The following is a 13,797-nucleotide window of genomic DNA, read 5'->3' on the forward strand; positions in this document are numbered from 1 at the left end:
ATGAACGCTCTCACTAAATGCTTTCCATCATTTCAGATATGTAAAAATCATCTGAGTTTACTGATTTCTAAACATTTTTAATTGAGATACTTAAGTCAAGGATTTAGAGAGGGGAAAATTAATGGACAGCAATATGAAGGCCAAAGTTGGCATTTTCCTTACAAAGAGAAGACATGTGTTTGTCTGCTTTGGTAATGTTGGAATGGAAGTAAGAGCTAGTGTTCTTCCATCTAGAGGGGAATCTATTCTACCATTATGAAAGTGATTTTTCATGTCAACGCTGCACAATTCCAACTCTATCAAAAACATAGTTGTATGCTTCCTAATTGTGTGGATTTTCAGATGCTTCATTTCCAACCAAATATTTTTCCTCTACTGCCGAAAGAAAATCAAGCAGTCTAAATTGAATTTTTATACATTACAATTTCTAGAAATGTAGTTCTTAATGGTTTCTGATGTGCCTAAAGGCATGAATGTTAAACTACTTTTTTTAGAAAAAGACTCCAGGAAAATGAAAAAAGTCCCTTTTTTTTGGTCACCAACATTGAATTTCTATTATATGCATTAACCTACTTTCTCGGGGTTTCCAGCAGTATAGTTTCCATAGACAGCCTGCAATAACCAAAGCATTCATAGGTTACATTTAACAGGGAGATAATTACAGGTCTATGCATCTGTATACTAAGGAGGGCAGTTATAACTAGAAACAACTATCCAAAACCCCTAAAGGGATGAATGTGGGGGGGAAGGGAGGGGTGTGTGTGTGTGTGTGTGTGTGTGTGTGTGTGTGTGTGTGTGTGTGTGTGTGTGTGTGCGTGTGTGTGTGTGTGTGTGTGTGTGTGTGTGTCTACACACCACGAATGTCCATGTGTAAATGCATGTTGTGTTTTTTTTTATGCATAGAGAAAATGTTAGAAGCTTGGCTTTTTTTCATGATTATACAGAAGGGTAGTTGAGAATAACTTATTTCTGCTTTCTGTTTTTTAAGTACAGTATATTAGATTTTTCATGAAATGCTGGGGAGTTGTGTTTTCTTGCCGTCAGCCTTTTGGTGGGGAGGGGATAAGAGCCTGGCTGAGTTGTTAAAGAGCACATGAAAGCCATTTAGGGTTGGATGCTATGTTTTCCCCATTCTTTGGGGGCTGGCAAATACTGGCAAATGAGGCTTCATTTGCATGTACATTTCTTATTTATTTACTTGTTCGTGCATTTACTTATTTGTTTAGTTAGTTGCTCTTGACAATCTCCCATCTGTCCTCACGGCAGCTCTCCTCTGCCCACTGCATCTCCTCCTGACAATTACGGTGGCTCTTTATCACTGAAGCTTTTAGAGTCTGGGTAACATTCGGCTATCCTGCCTCGTGAAAACGTCTTTACAGATTAGTGTAATGTTAATACGTCTGGCTCCCTGCTTTTGACCTGGAGTGGAATACAGTGCACTGCTGGAACAGATGGAATCAGAGTTTCACTGGGAAACAGAGATTGGTTGGCTGCCTGCCAAATTTCAGTGCCAGAGGCTGTATGAGTTCCAGTTAAGGAAAGCAGTCTTGAATCTATTCTCTGCTCTTGGAGAGAAAAAAACAAAAGTGTCACATAAGTTTGCATTGAATCAAATATGTTTGTTAAGATTGTTCATCTGCAGATGTTTACATGACACTCTGAAGGTGATTGAATCTTTCGGTGTACAATGGAGACATCTTTATTCAGTTTTGCTGAAAGAAATGACACAAAAGCCGGTCCCAGAAAGGAAAACGAAATGAACTCCATTTAACCTTCTGATTCAACATAGATCTCGCCACAAGTATAATACAAAAATGGGCTCCTAGACAGTTTAAAGTCAATCTCCTTTTCTGCAAGTGCAGCTAGATTTCAGGAGGGGGTTTTAGAAAATCAGATGCCCAGAGCCAACATTTGGATGACACACTGAAGTCAACCTGAAAAATTCAAAGAAATTCGGGAGGGAAAAACATTTAGGCTGGCCAAGAGATGGGGGTGGGGGTACAACACACAGATGAGGTAATTATCTGTTAGAGAATTTGGGGCCCAAAGTAGCCATGTTGACAGAATCATCCAGATCATTGCTCTGCAGCCCTCTTCCCTTTGGCTGTGAATGTACTGCCTAAAAATCCCAAGATATAAAAGTCGATGGGCCGGTGAATGTTTTCCATCTTACCTGGAACTCAGAAAGCCCAAATTAGTGCTTTAAAAACAGCTGTGGGAAGGCTACTTCTCATGATGTTTTTTGTGCCCTTTTTGTGCCGAAAGAGATGCATTTCCAGCTTCCACCCTTAGTGATATTAAATCACCACGTCATATTTCTAAGTTGGTCTGAATCATACTTTCTTCTCAAGAACTGGGTTTCCACAGCAGTAAAACATATGCTGTTTGCTGCCTACGTAGATGGGTAATGTAAGCTGTGATGTGGAGAGTATTTTTCCTCTTATCCTTTCTCTCTGAGGGTGTAGTTACAGAAACATATATATGTGCTTTTATCTGCGATAAGAACTACCATCTGCTAGCAGAAATGTGCACAGCTTACCATCTAAAGTGCTTATCCATATTATGAAAACACACAGCTTTTGTGTACGTTAAGGATTCATATAGGCGACATTCTAATAAACCCAAGAATTAGCTATTTGAATATGTCAAATGGATGTAGACTAGAACTGCAATTACAGGCGAGAGAGAGATTAGGACTGGCCCATTGCCATGTGTATATTTACGCCAGGAGCAGTATTGTGACCTTTTAATATCACATTATTTGCAACCTCCCCCAGCTGATAATTGTTTGAAATAAATGGAGCCTCTTGGATGAAGGAAGGCCTTTGTTTTGTTCTGGGAGTGCCTGCTTTTATGTAGGCACTCCCAATTGGTCTGGTGCCTGTGTGTGAGTGGAGGGAGAGACGGAGCCAGAGCCGGAGAGACAGAATGTATAAATTTGAGTTACTTTGACCTTTAATCCGGGAGAGCACGCAAAGCAATGCACCAGGAAGGTTGGTTTGTTGCTGTCTTGAGACTGATAAGCTGTAATAAAGGTGCACTCGGTTGCAATTCATCTAAAGCTTCCACTGCTATCATCCTCTTTTTTCGATTTTTGTTACCTCGAGTGCTTATCTAAATCCCTTTCAGTGCCAGCCTGAATGCACTTTGTACTCTCTCCAACTGTGACTGGTGCTGTCTGTGTGCATCAGTGTGCTTCAGCCCACACTCCTCTCTAGTTTGACAAGACCTGTCGCCAACACCTCATTAAGGAGCAGCCACAGAACTCTCTGCTCTGTCTTTGTCGATGGCAGGCTCCATCCCTAGCTTTCTGCCTAGTTGAGTTTTGAATGACATGAGTGGTGCTTGAGGTTCCACATATGCTCGCCCCATCCATGCCTATCCCGGGGACTAGATATGGCATGAGCCACCTCCAGAAAGATGAGGGTGATTCCATGATCTGGGCTATGGAAACATCATATGGCTCATTTTTCAAATTGCTTTCTTGGTCTGAGTTCCTCTGCCCCTCATGACTCCGTGTGGGTGAGAGGTGCAGGGAGGGGTGGAGATGTATCTCTTGAGAACAAACTTCCAGATCCATTAGGAATCAACATGATCAGGACTCGGCACTTCTGCCTCATCACCTGTTGCTCTGTGTTTACCTGCCAGAGGCATGTCTGAAATTAGGTTGTGGGCAGGGAACCTGTCTTGTGCTTCTGTTCTACTTTACCAAACGCTTAGTTGAATGAATTTTTAAATACAGGAGCCTTCATAGTGGGGTGTTCTGTTTAAACTGGGACTGGAAGCAAGGAAGGCCTGTAAACCCAAAGTTCTCTGGGATGTAATCATTCTATTGACTGTTAAGTGTTTAGGATGTACCAAGCATGGATGTTCCATGATTCCTGCTCCTTTCCTGGACCGGGAGTCTGGATGGCCCTGGGTTTCGGGACCCAAGGCTGAGTGAGAAAGAGCTTGTCCTTTCTACGGGCTGTTTTCTCAATCAGTTGATTAATCAATCATATTTACAGAGCACTCCTGTATAACTATTCATTCATGAATTCATATTCAACTCTTGTTCTTTCAATGTTGTGGGTTTCTCAATCCAATGAGAAGTTTGAACTCCTGCCTGGAGATTTTTGTGTTTGTGCACGAAGCTGGTTTACTGAATGAGTATGAAGTCAGCATGTCATCTACAGATGGCAAGAAGCTGAAGTATTCCAAAGAAGAAAGGAACTGATCTTAAATAAGTGAGAACCAGACCTTGAGCCATACCACCACCATTGGGCCATCCAGACCAGGATTCTGTCTCTAACAGAAGTGATGGGATGCTCGGAGGAACTTTGTGACGATTGCCCTTTCTTTTTTCCCTTCTTTCTGACAAACTAGAAGTTATCCCAGCCTCTTTAACCTGGGAATAAGAGTAAGGTTAATTCTAATCATTCAATCCATTGATAATATTTGTTGAAAGCCTGCTGTGTACAGAGGACTGTAGTAAGAGTACAGTAGAAGGAGAAGACACACTCCCCACCCTCAACATCCTTACAATCTAATGGGGGAGGCAGGTACAAAATTATTTCGAGATTGGAGGAAGAAGAGAGTGGAAAGATGGTTAGGTGAATAAATAAGTGGTGATAAAGCAGAGTACGTAAATCAGTATGTACAAAAGTGTTGCAGGTGGCTCTGAGTCCAGAAGCCTGAGGTGCTAATTGGGAGGCTATGACCCGGGAAGAAGAAAAATTAATCAGGGAAAACCTCTTGGATGAGGTGGGATTTTAGGTGGCCTTTGAAGCTAGGGAGAGCTGTGGTCTGATGAATTTGAAGAGGAAAGGAGTTTCAGGCAGGATGCAGGGAGTGAATGAGGCGATTGGTGGCAGGAGTGTGGAAAATGAGTCTCAGTGAATAAATTAGCTTGGGGGGAATGAAGCATGCAATCTGAAATGTAGTAGGAAAAAAGAGTGGATGAGCAAGAAGGTAAGAGTTGACGAAGGAACTTAAAGCCAATAGTAAATAGTTTCTGCTTGATGCAGAGAGGAATGGGGAACAATTGAAGGTTTTTGAGGAGTGGAGAGACGTGTGCAGTACAACATTTTAGAAAATAAGCAAAGTGTGGACTAGAGAGGGGAGAGGCTGGCTCAGACAGTTGATCAATCAATCAACCAAGAAATAGTATTTCTTGAGCATCTACTATGGATTCTGTTCAGACCACTGAACTAAGCACTTGGAGAGTACAATTGAGTTTTTAGACATGATTCCTGTCCTAAAGAGGTTTGCAATCTAGTGGGCAAGACAGACACCAAAATAATTTACAGATAGGAGGAAGAACAAAATATCGATATGTATATGTTAGTGTTTAGTTAGTAGGCTATGTTAATAATAGGCATAGTCATGACTAAATAAGTGCATAGTTGTTGCCGAAGTGCTGAAATGTTAATTGGGTGGTAGTTGGGAGGATATAAGTTGGTGCCTAAGTGCTTAGTACAGTGTTCTGCACACAGTAAACACTCAATAAATATGACTGAATGAATGAATGAATGCCAAGCAGGAGGTCACTTTATAACACCAGAAAGTCCTGACAACAGGGTACTAAATTCATTTTGCCAATTGATTAATGGTATTTCTTGAGCATTTACTGTGTGCAGAGCACTGTACTAAGCACTTGGGAAAGTACAGTTCAACAGAGTTGGTAGACATGCTCCCTGCCCACAAGGAGTTTACAGTCTAGAGGTCCCCAAATTTTCTTCCATCATCAATCATGCTATGACCCATGTTTAAAGCAAAGCAAACAGACATTCATTCAGTCATTCATTCATCATATGTATTGAGTGCTTACTGTGTGCAGAGCACTGTACTAAGTGCTTGGGAAGTACAAGTTGGCAACATATAGAGACAGTCCCTACCCAACAATGGGCTCACAGTCTAGAAGGGGGAGCAAGAGCAAGTAATTCATACATGTGGGTATGGACCATGGTTGTTAATGGTGGGACTGAAATTGAAACCTTCTGAAATGTTTCATCTTTTCATACTGATGGGTTGGGGCTACTCCAGAAGAAAGAGACAAGGAGGCAAAAGAAAAAACAGCACCACCACGCCAAAGGACAATCTATCCGTGGGCTCAGTATGGCCGAGACAGAATCCCACATTGGCCTTTTCAGCCCCACAGGCATGTATAGGAGAATTTTACCGTCAGTGATGGGTCTTCGTTGAATACGAAGGATACCTATATATACTCAAGAGATAAAAGTAAAAATAAAGGTATTAACAGTAACAAGGAATATTGACCAATCTCCCCTTCTTGCCCCCACCAATCAGTATGGGAGGCTACAAAGGGCTCTTCATGCACAGTTAGGCTAACGCCAGTCTTTTCTTAGGTTGGCATCTTTTCTCACTTGGTTTGTTGTGCCTTATCTAGGCAAGCATAATGGAAGTGGGGATTTGAGCATTCATTAATCCAGTTGGAAATTCTTAGCTGAGGCTTAGCAGGAAATCCTCAATTGTAGAATCCTTCTGCTGCTTTTGTTTCCCTTCTAGTAGGGCCCTTCTACCTGGAAGATTTCTGTCTGCTGGAGAAGCAGCATGGCCTAGTGGAAAGTGCACAGGTCTGGTAATCAGAGGACCTGGGTTCTAATCCCAGCTCTGCCACTTGTCTGCTGTATAATCTTGGGCAAGTCACCGAACTTCTCTGTGCCTCAGTTCTCTCATCTGCAAAATGAGGATTCAGTACCTGTTCTCCTTCCTACTTAGTCTGTGAGCCCCATGTGGGACCTGTGATCTTGTCAGCGCTTAGTACAGTGCTCGACACATAGTATGCACTTAACAAATACCAAAATTATCAGTATTATAATAATAATAATAACTGATTGGAACAACTGATTGTAGGGAAACCCTGCTGAGATGGCCTGTTCAATCAGAAAGCCCACCAAAAGTGTTAGGAGGGAAGCAGATTGCCTAGAAAAAATACTTCCACAGCCTTGGAGGCTCTGATGTCCCTTTCTGTTCTCCTCCTCCTCCTTTTCTTCACCTTCTCATTCTCCTCCTCCTCCTCTTCCTCCCTTCATTTCTAACCCCTTCAGTTTGGCAACTAGTAGAGTCTTGAAATCCTGAGAAGATTCTTCATTCTACTCAGAGATTCTCTATCCTCTGGGCTACACCCTGAAAGTAACCAAAAGCAAAAGATAAGACTGACCTGAGTCTGTCTTACTTCATCAAGCAATCAAAAAATCTGAGCCAGAAAGATGTAAAATAGGTTTCTCTCCAAAGATTTGGGTTTCCTAACTGAATTAGGCAAAGCACGCAGTTGACTAAACCTCTGATTGCTCATGCAATGTAGAAAAGGTTTTCCTGAATGGAGAGACTGAGGCTGCTTTATAATTACACCTCAATCAATAGTATTTATTGAGTGTTTATTGTGTGCAGAGCACTGTACTAAGCACTTGGGAGAGTACAACAGAGTTATTAGACATGTTCCCTGTAATCTAGAAGGAGAGACAGACATTAATATAAATAAATGAGTTATGGATATGTACATAAGTGTTGTGGGGCTGAGGGTAGGGCGAATATTAAGTGCCTAGATGACACAGAAAGAAAAGTGAGTCGAGGAAAAGAGGGCTTAATTGGGAAAGGCCTCTTGGAAGAGATGTGACCTTTGAAAGTGGGGAGAGTGGTGGTCTGTTGGATATTTAGGGGGAGGGAGTTCTGGGCCAGAGAGAGGACCTGGGAAAGAGGTCGGTAGTGAGCTAGATGAGATCGAGGCACAGTGAGCAAGCTGGCGCTAGAATCACTAAATTATTTTCCACCCAAGGAAACCCGGAGGAATCTGGGGTCAGTGGCCATGTTACAAACATGAGCAGCTGCATTGCTAATGTTCCTGTAGAATGACAGAGTCTAGTACAAATTGCCTGTGGATTTGTGTTGATGGCCTGCCAGGCAGGAGCACTGTTTTAGACATTTCGAGTCGTGCGCAGAGAAAGCACATTATACTGAACTGTCCAGATTTGATTAAGTGAGAAGGAGGTTAGGTTTATCAAGGACAGTGATGTTGAGTACACTCCAAACAGGCAGCAATAGAGCAGGAATACAGATGACTTACTAAAAATGACTAACTCTTATTGTTCGCTATTTGTTAGAAATTACTATTGACTGAGCCACATTAAGCTGGTCCCCATCAATTAGAAATGGTAAAAGTGATTACTCTTATAAATTCAGGCCTATGGGGAGGGAGTTTCTAAGTGTGTTTTGGATGAAATCTTAACTACAAGCTGACTCTATGGGCTGATCTGCTGGGCCGCTGGTTGTCCCAGAAAGAGTGTTCCCGTCTCCTTCCCTTAACACTTCAAATCAAGGAGAGCGAGAACTCTGTTCCAAACCGCTTACCATTTTATATTCAAAGAAGAAAAGATTACCCTGTGGGTGGTTTGATCTCAGGTTAGAAGCCTAGGAAAAGTCATTTCATAACAATAACCTGGCCATGGCAATGCAGGTTGGTTTCACCTACTGCAGAATCTGATGTCAGTGTGGTAATTACCAGGCACAGTCAGTAATTCCTCTCCTCAGTATAATTGCAAATCCAGTACAACCATGACCAGAGCTAAATTGCTTTGGAACAATCAATAGGAATCGTCTGATTACATTCCCCAGTGTATGCATCAAATATAAAGAGGAAAGCTGTTTGCTCAAGCAAAAGGTCAATTTTACAAATAAAAAAAACCCTACAGTATGAACCTCCCTCTTGGTTTCATGTAGCTCCAAGTAGAAGAAAACTCTTGGTTATAAATGGAAAGAAGGGATGAAAGGAAATTTGCATATAGACAAACGGTACTGCCAACCTCTGTGGGGTCTAGCCCACTACGCAGCCAAATGACCAAGTAAGCTTCCATGATCCCCTCTGAGTTCTGTTCGACTTCATTTGGAAAAAAAAAATGCCCATCTATCCAGTGGTTAACTCCAGTCCCCTTCCTTCCTCTCCCCCTCGTCCCCCTCTCCATCCCCCCATCTTACCTCCTTCCCTTCCCCACAGCACCTGTATATATGTATATATGTTTGTACATATTTATTACTCTATCTATTTATTTATTTATTTTACTTGTACATATCTATTCTATTTATTTTATTCTGTTAGTATGTTTGGTTTTGTTCTGTCTCCCCCTTTTAGACTGTGAGCCCACTGTTGAGTAGGGACTGTCTCTATATGTTGCCAACTTGTACTTCCCAAGCGCTTAGTACAGTGCTCTGCACACAGTAAGTGCTCAATAAATACAATTGATTGATTGGTTGATTGAAAAGGTTAGTGGCCTGAATTTTTTTCCCCCAAGATGCTCTCCTCTTTTAAAAATCGAATTAGATGTGAATGTCTAAGCAGAGGCAGGATGGGGGAAAATACCTTCTGGTCCCTTCACACATGGGTGGGAGTGAGAACATACTGGCCCCCTTAGCACCTGGGTTCTTGACTTTCTGCTGCTTAGCCAAAAGGCCATCCCTGCACACCAGGAGCAAGGAGGGCCAGGGCACCAGGAGCACATGCACACATACATGCATATACATGCATGGACTTGCACGCACACATGACAGACGGATATGGGAAGCAGAAAACCAGGCCCAATATCTGTTGTATGAAATAATAATAATACCAATGGTATTTGTTAAGCAGTTACTGTGTTCCAAGCACTGTTCTAAGTGCTGAGGGGATACAAGGTGATCAGGTTGTCCCACGTGGGGATCACAATCTTAATCCCCATTTTACAGATGAGGTAACTGAGGCACAGAGAAGTTAAGTGACTTGTCCAAAGTCACACAGCTGACAACTGGCAGAGTTGGGATTAGAACCCATGACCTCTGAATCCCAAGCCCGTGCTCTTTCCCCTGAGCCACATTGCTTCCCTAACTTTTAGATAACCTTTATGCCCTCATTGATGTCAGTGTGGCTTTGTTCTGAACTTCAGAGAATTCACCAAAGGTTACCTTCCCCTTGAGCATGTTGTCTCTCATTATTTTGCTACCTCCATAACCTGCCCCATAACCCCCACCCCATTCCCTCCTTGACTCCATTTCTGGGGCAGGCATGAGCATCAGTGAGAGTGAAGCAGAGGAGAAATTTGGAAAAGAAAAACTAAAGAACAATATCCTCAGGATAGCATGAACCCTTGACCAAACAACTGTGTAAGACTAGATAGGACAGCCTATTTGTAGGCACACAAACATTTCTCACTGCACCTAGAACATTCATGTTTCCTACATCTGCTTGTCAGTCAGTCAGTTAATCATATTTATCGAGCCATTACCATGCGCAGAGAACTGTATTAAGCACTTGGGAGAGAACAGTAGAACAATATAACACAGGCTTGTGGCCTGTATCCTCCTGGAGCTCACTGCGTCACTGAGACTTCAGTTTTTCTATATTAACCAATCAATTAACAGTATGAATTGAGTGCTTTTGAATTGAGAACTCTGTACTAAGTGCTTGGGAGAGTACAATTCAATAGAGTTAATAGACATGATTCCTGCCCACACAAAGAGAGAACTAACCCAAGGAATGGAGTTTTCAGACAAAATATCTACTTTGGCATAAGATTGTCATCCCTTCTTCACCATACACATTGTAAAGTAAATAAGGCTGCACTATGCTGCATCTTTGGTTAGCTATGCCATTTATTGAATGTTTACATCTGTGCAAAATACTGTGCTAAGAGCTGGGGTAATTACAGGCTAGACAAATCAGAAGCAGACCTTCTCCCAGAAGGGGATTACAATCTAAGAGGAGAAGGCCAAACACATAGGAAAGAAGAATATATGACTAACAGTGGAGTCATTTAAAATGCAAGATTAAAAAATTAAGGGAAAAGAAATGAAGAAAAAGTGTAATTGGGGGAATGGGGCAGTCTTGTTGTTGCCCCCACTACAAGACTTAGTCTTTGGATCCAAAATGCCACAGCTGCCCTTGTCAGTTGGCAACCAGGTCCTGAAGAGGACTCCCACAGTGACTCCCTCAGTGACTCCCACAGTGATGATGAGCGGGGAGGAGGCTTCAGGCAAGAGAGAGCCACAGCGGCTTTGCTGTATTCAATCCATCAGTGGTATTTATTGAACGCTGACTGTGTGCAGAGGACTGTACTAAGCCTGTTGGAGAGTACAATTCAACAGACGTGGCAGACACGATCCCTGCCCACTTGTCTGCTGTGTGACCTTGGGCAAGTCACTTAACTTCTCTATGCCTCAGTTATCTCATCTGTAAAATGGGGATTGAGACAGTGAGCCCTACGTGGGACAGGGACTATGTTCAACCTGATTAATTTGTATCCACCCCAGCAATTAGTACAGTGCCTGACACCTAGCAAGCACTTAACAAATACCACTAAAAAGAGAGAGAGTGAGAGAGAGAGTGTGTGTGTGTGAAAGAGAGAGAGTGAGAGAGAGAGAGAGAGAGAGAGAGAGGGTGAGGGAGAGAGAGGGAGGCTCACAGCAGATCCAGAGCTCCTGCTGTTCTGGAAACCAGGACCCGGCTTCTGGAGTGCAGGTGACTCAGGCTTTGTGTTTCCTCGGCTTCCCGTAGATGCAGGCCCTATAGGTCTTTCCCTTACTCCATCTAAATGTGCCCACCAGGTTTAGGAATTGGATATACTAGTGAAGCGAGGTTCCCCTTGCTTAGTAGAGTACTCTGCATACAGTAAGCATTAGATAAATGTGATTGACTGATTCCCTTAATTTTTCTGCCTCACATCCCAGTCCCAGTTGCCCCGAGCATGGTCCAGATCCTCCCACTCTCTGTGGGTGAGGGTCACAGCCACGTCCTCGAATGTCACCAATCCCTGAAGCCTGACTTTCAGAAGCAAAAACTCCTCACTCTCGGCGTCAAGGCTCTCTATCACTTTGCCGCCTCCTACCTCACCTCCCTTCTCTCCTTCTACAGTCCAGCCCACACCCACCGCTCCTCTGCCGCTAACCCCCTCACTGTACCTCGTTCTCACCTGTCCCGCTGTTGACCCCTAGCCCATGCCCTTCCCCTGGCCTGGAATGCCCCCCCTCCACACATCCGCCAAGCTAGCTCTCTTCCTCCCATCAAAGCCCTACTGAGAGCTCACCTCCTCCAAGAGGCCTTCCCAGACTGAGCCCCCTTTTTCCTCTCCTCCTCCCCATCCCCTCCACCCTACGCCCACAAAGGAGACTGAGAATGTGTGGCCAGAGAGATAAGGGGAGAACCAGGAGAGGATGGAGTCCATGAAGCCAAGGTTGGCTAACATGATGAGGAGAAGGGAATGGTCCACAATGTCGAAGGCAGCTGAGAGGTGGAGGAGGATTAGGATAGAGTAGGAGCCATTGGATTTGGCAAGAAGGAGGTCATTGGTGACCTTTGAGAGGGCAGTTTTGGGAGGACTCCTTTTGCCCACCCCCCACCCTCAGCACTTGTGTATATATGTACATATTTATAAATCCATGCATTCATATTAATGATGTGTATATATCTGTAATTCTATTTATTTATATTGATGCTATTGATGCCTTTTTACTTGTTTTGATGCCTGTCCCCACCCCCACTTCTAGACTGTGAGCCCGTTATGGGCAAGGGTTGTCTCTACTTGTTGCTAAATTGTACTTTCCAGTACAGTGCTCTGCACACAGTAAGCCCTCAATAAATATGATTGAATGAATTTTGAGGGCTATTGGTTCCTAGTATAACTACTGGAAGGTCCATGTAGGACCAGAAGTATTTTAACGAGTCCACACCAACCCCTTATGGCACCCACCCCTTTTACCCTGCATCCTCCTCCTGGGTCACCAGCAATCTCCCTCCCTCCCCTCACCCTTAGAGCAGGATCTCATTTCTGCCCCTTGGAGCATCCTGCCATGTACCTTCAATCAGTCTACAGTACCATTCTGGTGAGTGAAAGACTCTCATTCTCCTCCCCAGGCTCACCTCTGGCTCACCTGCCCTATGGACATGTTTCACTGTTGTCAACCACTGCTGTTCTGCAGTTTCAATATAGTTCTGAGACTGATCTTTCAGCTACACCAACTCTGAAAGCTGACAGGTTGAATTGCTTGCTTTCCAATCCTTAATGTTTCACTCCCTTTAGAGCTCCCCATCTGCTAGGATTTGGCAGCTCAGGTAAATGTATTTTTTCAACTTTCCTTGATTGTTCAGTCTCCAACAGATATTGGTTTGCCTTCCTCCTGACATCACCCACTTGGACAGAAAGGTATTGATGCTGAGGTTGATGGATCTATCTCATTTCCTTGCTGTCTGTCATCCTTTTACGTTGATGTAAGAAAGGGTTGAGCAGGGACATCTGTAATGTCAGGATCTGAGGTACTTTTTCTTCATTCCAGTTCATTCCCAGGGCCTTACCATTAGCACCCCCTCTCAGGTTCACACCTGGAGAGTTTCCAGTACTCTACCAGTCTTGACTATGGGAGGGAGAATCAAGCAGAGGCAGACCCATTCCATTCCTAGCTTGGGCAGTGGCTAACAAGTGGAAGACAATCTGCTACAAGTCAAAACTAACTTGTGCTGGGCTGCAGAGGCATGGAAGAGAGTTGAGGGTGGAGATTCAAGTTTATTGCATGGAGGAAGGCAATGGTAAACCACTTTCATATTTTAACCAAGGAAACTCTATGGATACACTACCAGAACTATTGCAGATGGAGGTGGAGTGTTCTGGGAGAGATGTGATAGAGAAGCAGCGTGGCTCATTGGAAAGAGCCTGGGTTTAGCAGTCAGAGGTCATGGGTTCTAATCCTGGATCCACCACTTGTCAGATGTTTGACCTTGGACAAGTCACTTAACTTCTCTGTGCCTCAGTTACCTTATCTATAAAATGGAGATTAAGA

The 13,797-nt window shown here is 43.5% G+C and overlaps 1 non-coding gene across 1 annotated transcript; it reads left to right on the top strand.

The window, feature by feature from the left end:
• The first annotated feature begins 13,324 nt into the window (after positions 1-13,324).
• LOC119948271 lies at positions 13,325-13,462 on the top strand. Its single transcript, XR_005456679.1, has one exon. It is a non-coding gene; the product is annotated as a small nucleolar RNA SNORA7 (small nucleolar RNA).
• Positions 13,463-13,797: the final 335 nt, after the last annotated feature.

Source organism: Tachyglossus aculeatus, chromosome X4 (genome assembly GCF_015852505.1).
Source record: "Tachyglossus aculeatus isolate mTacAcu1 chromosome X4, mTacAcu1.pri, whole genome shotgun sequence".
Classification (NCBI taxonomy): Eukaryota; Metazoa; Chordata; class Mammalia; order Monotremata; family Tachyglossidae; genus Tachyglossus; species Tachyglossus aculeatus.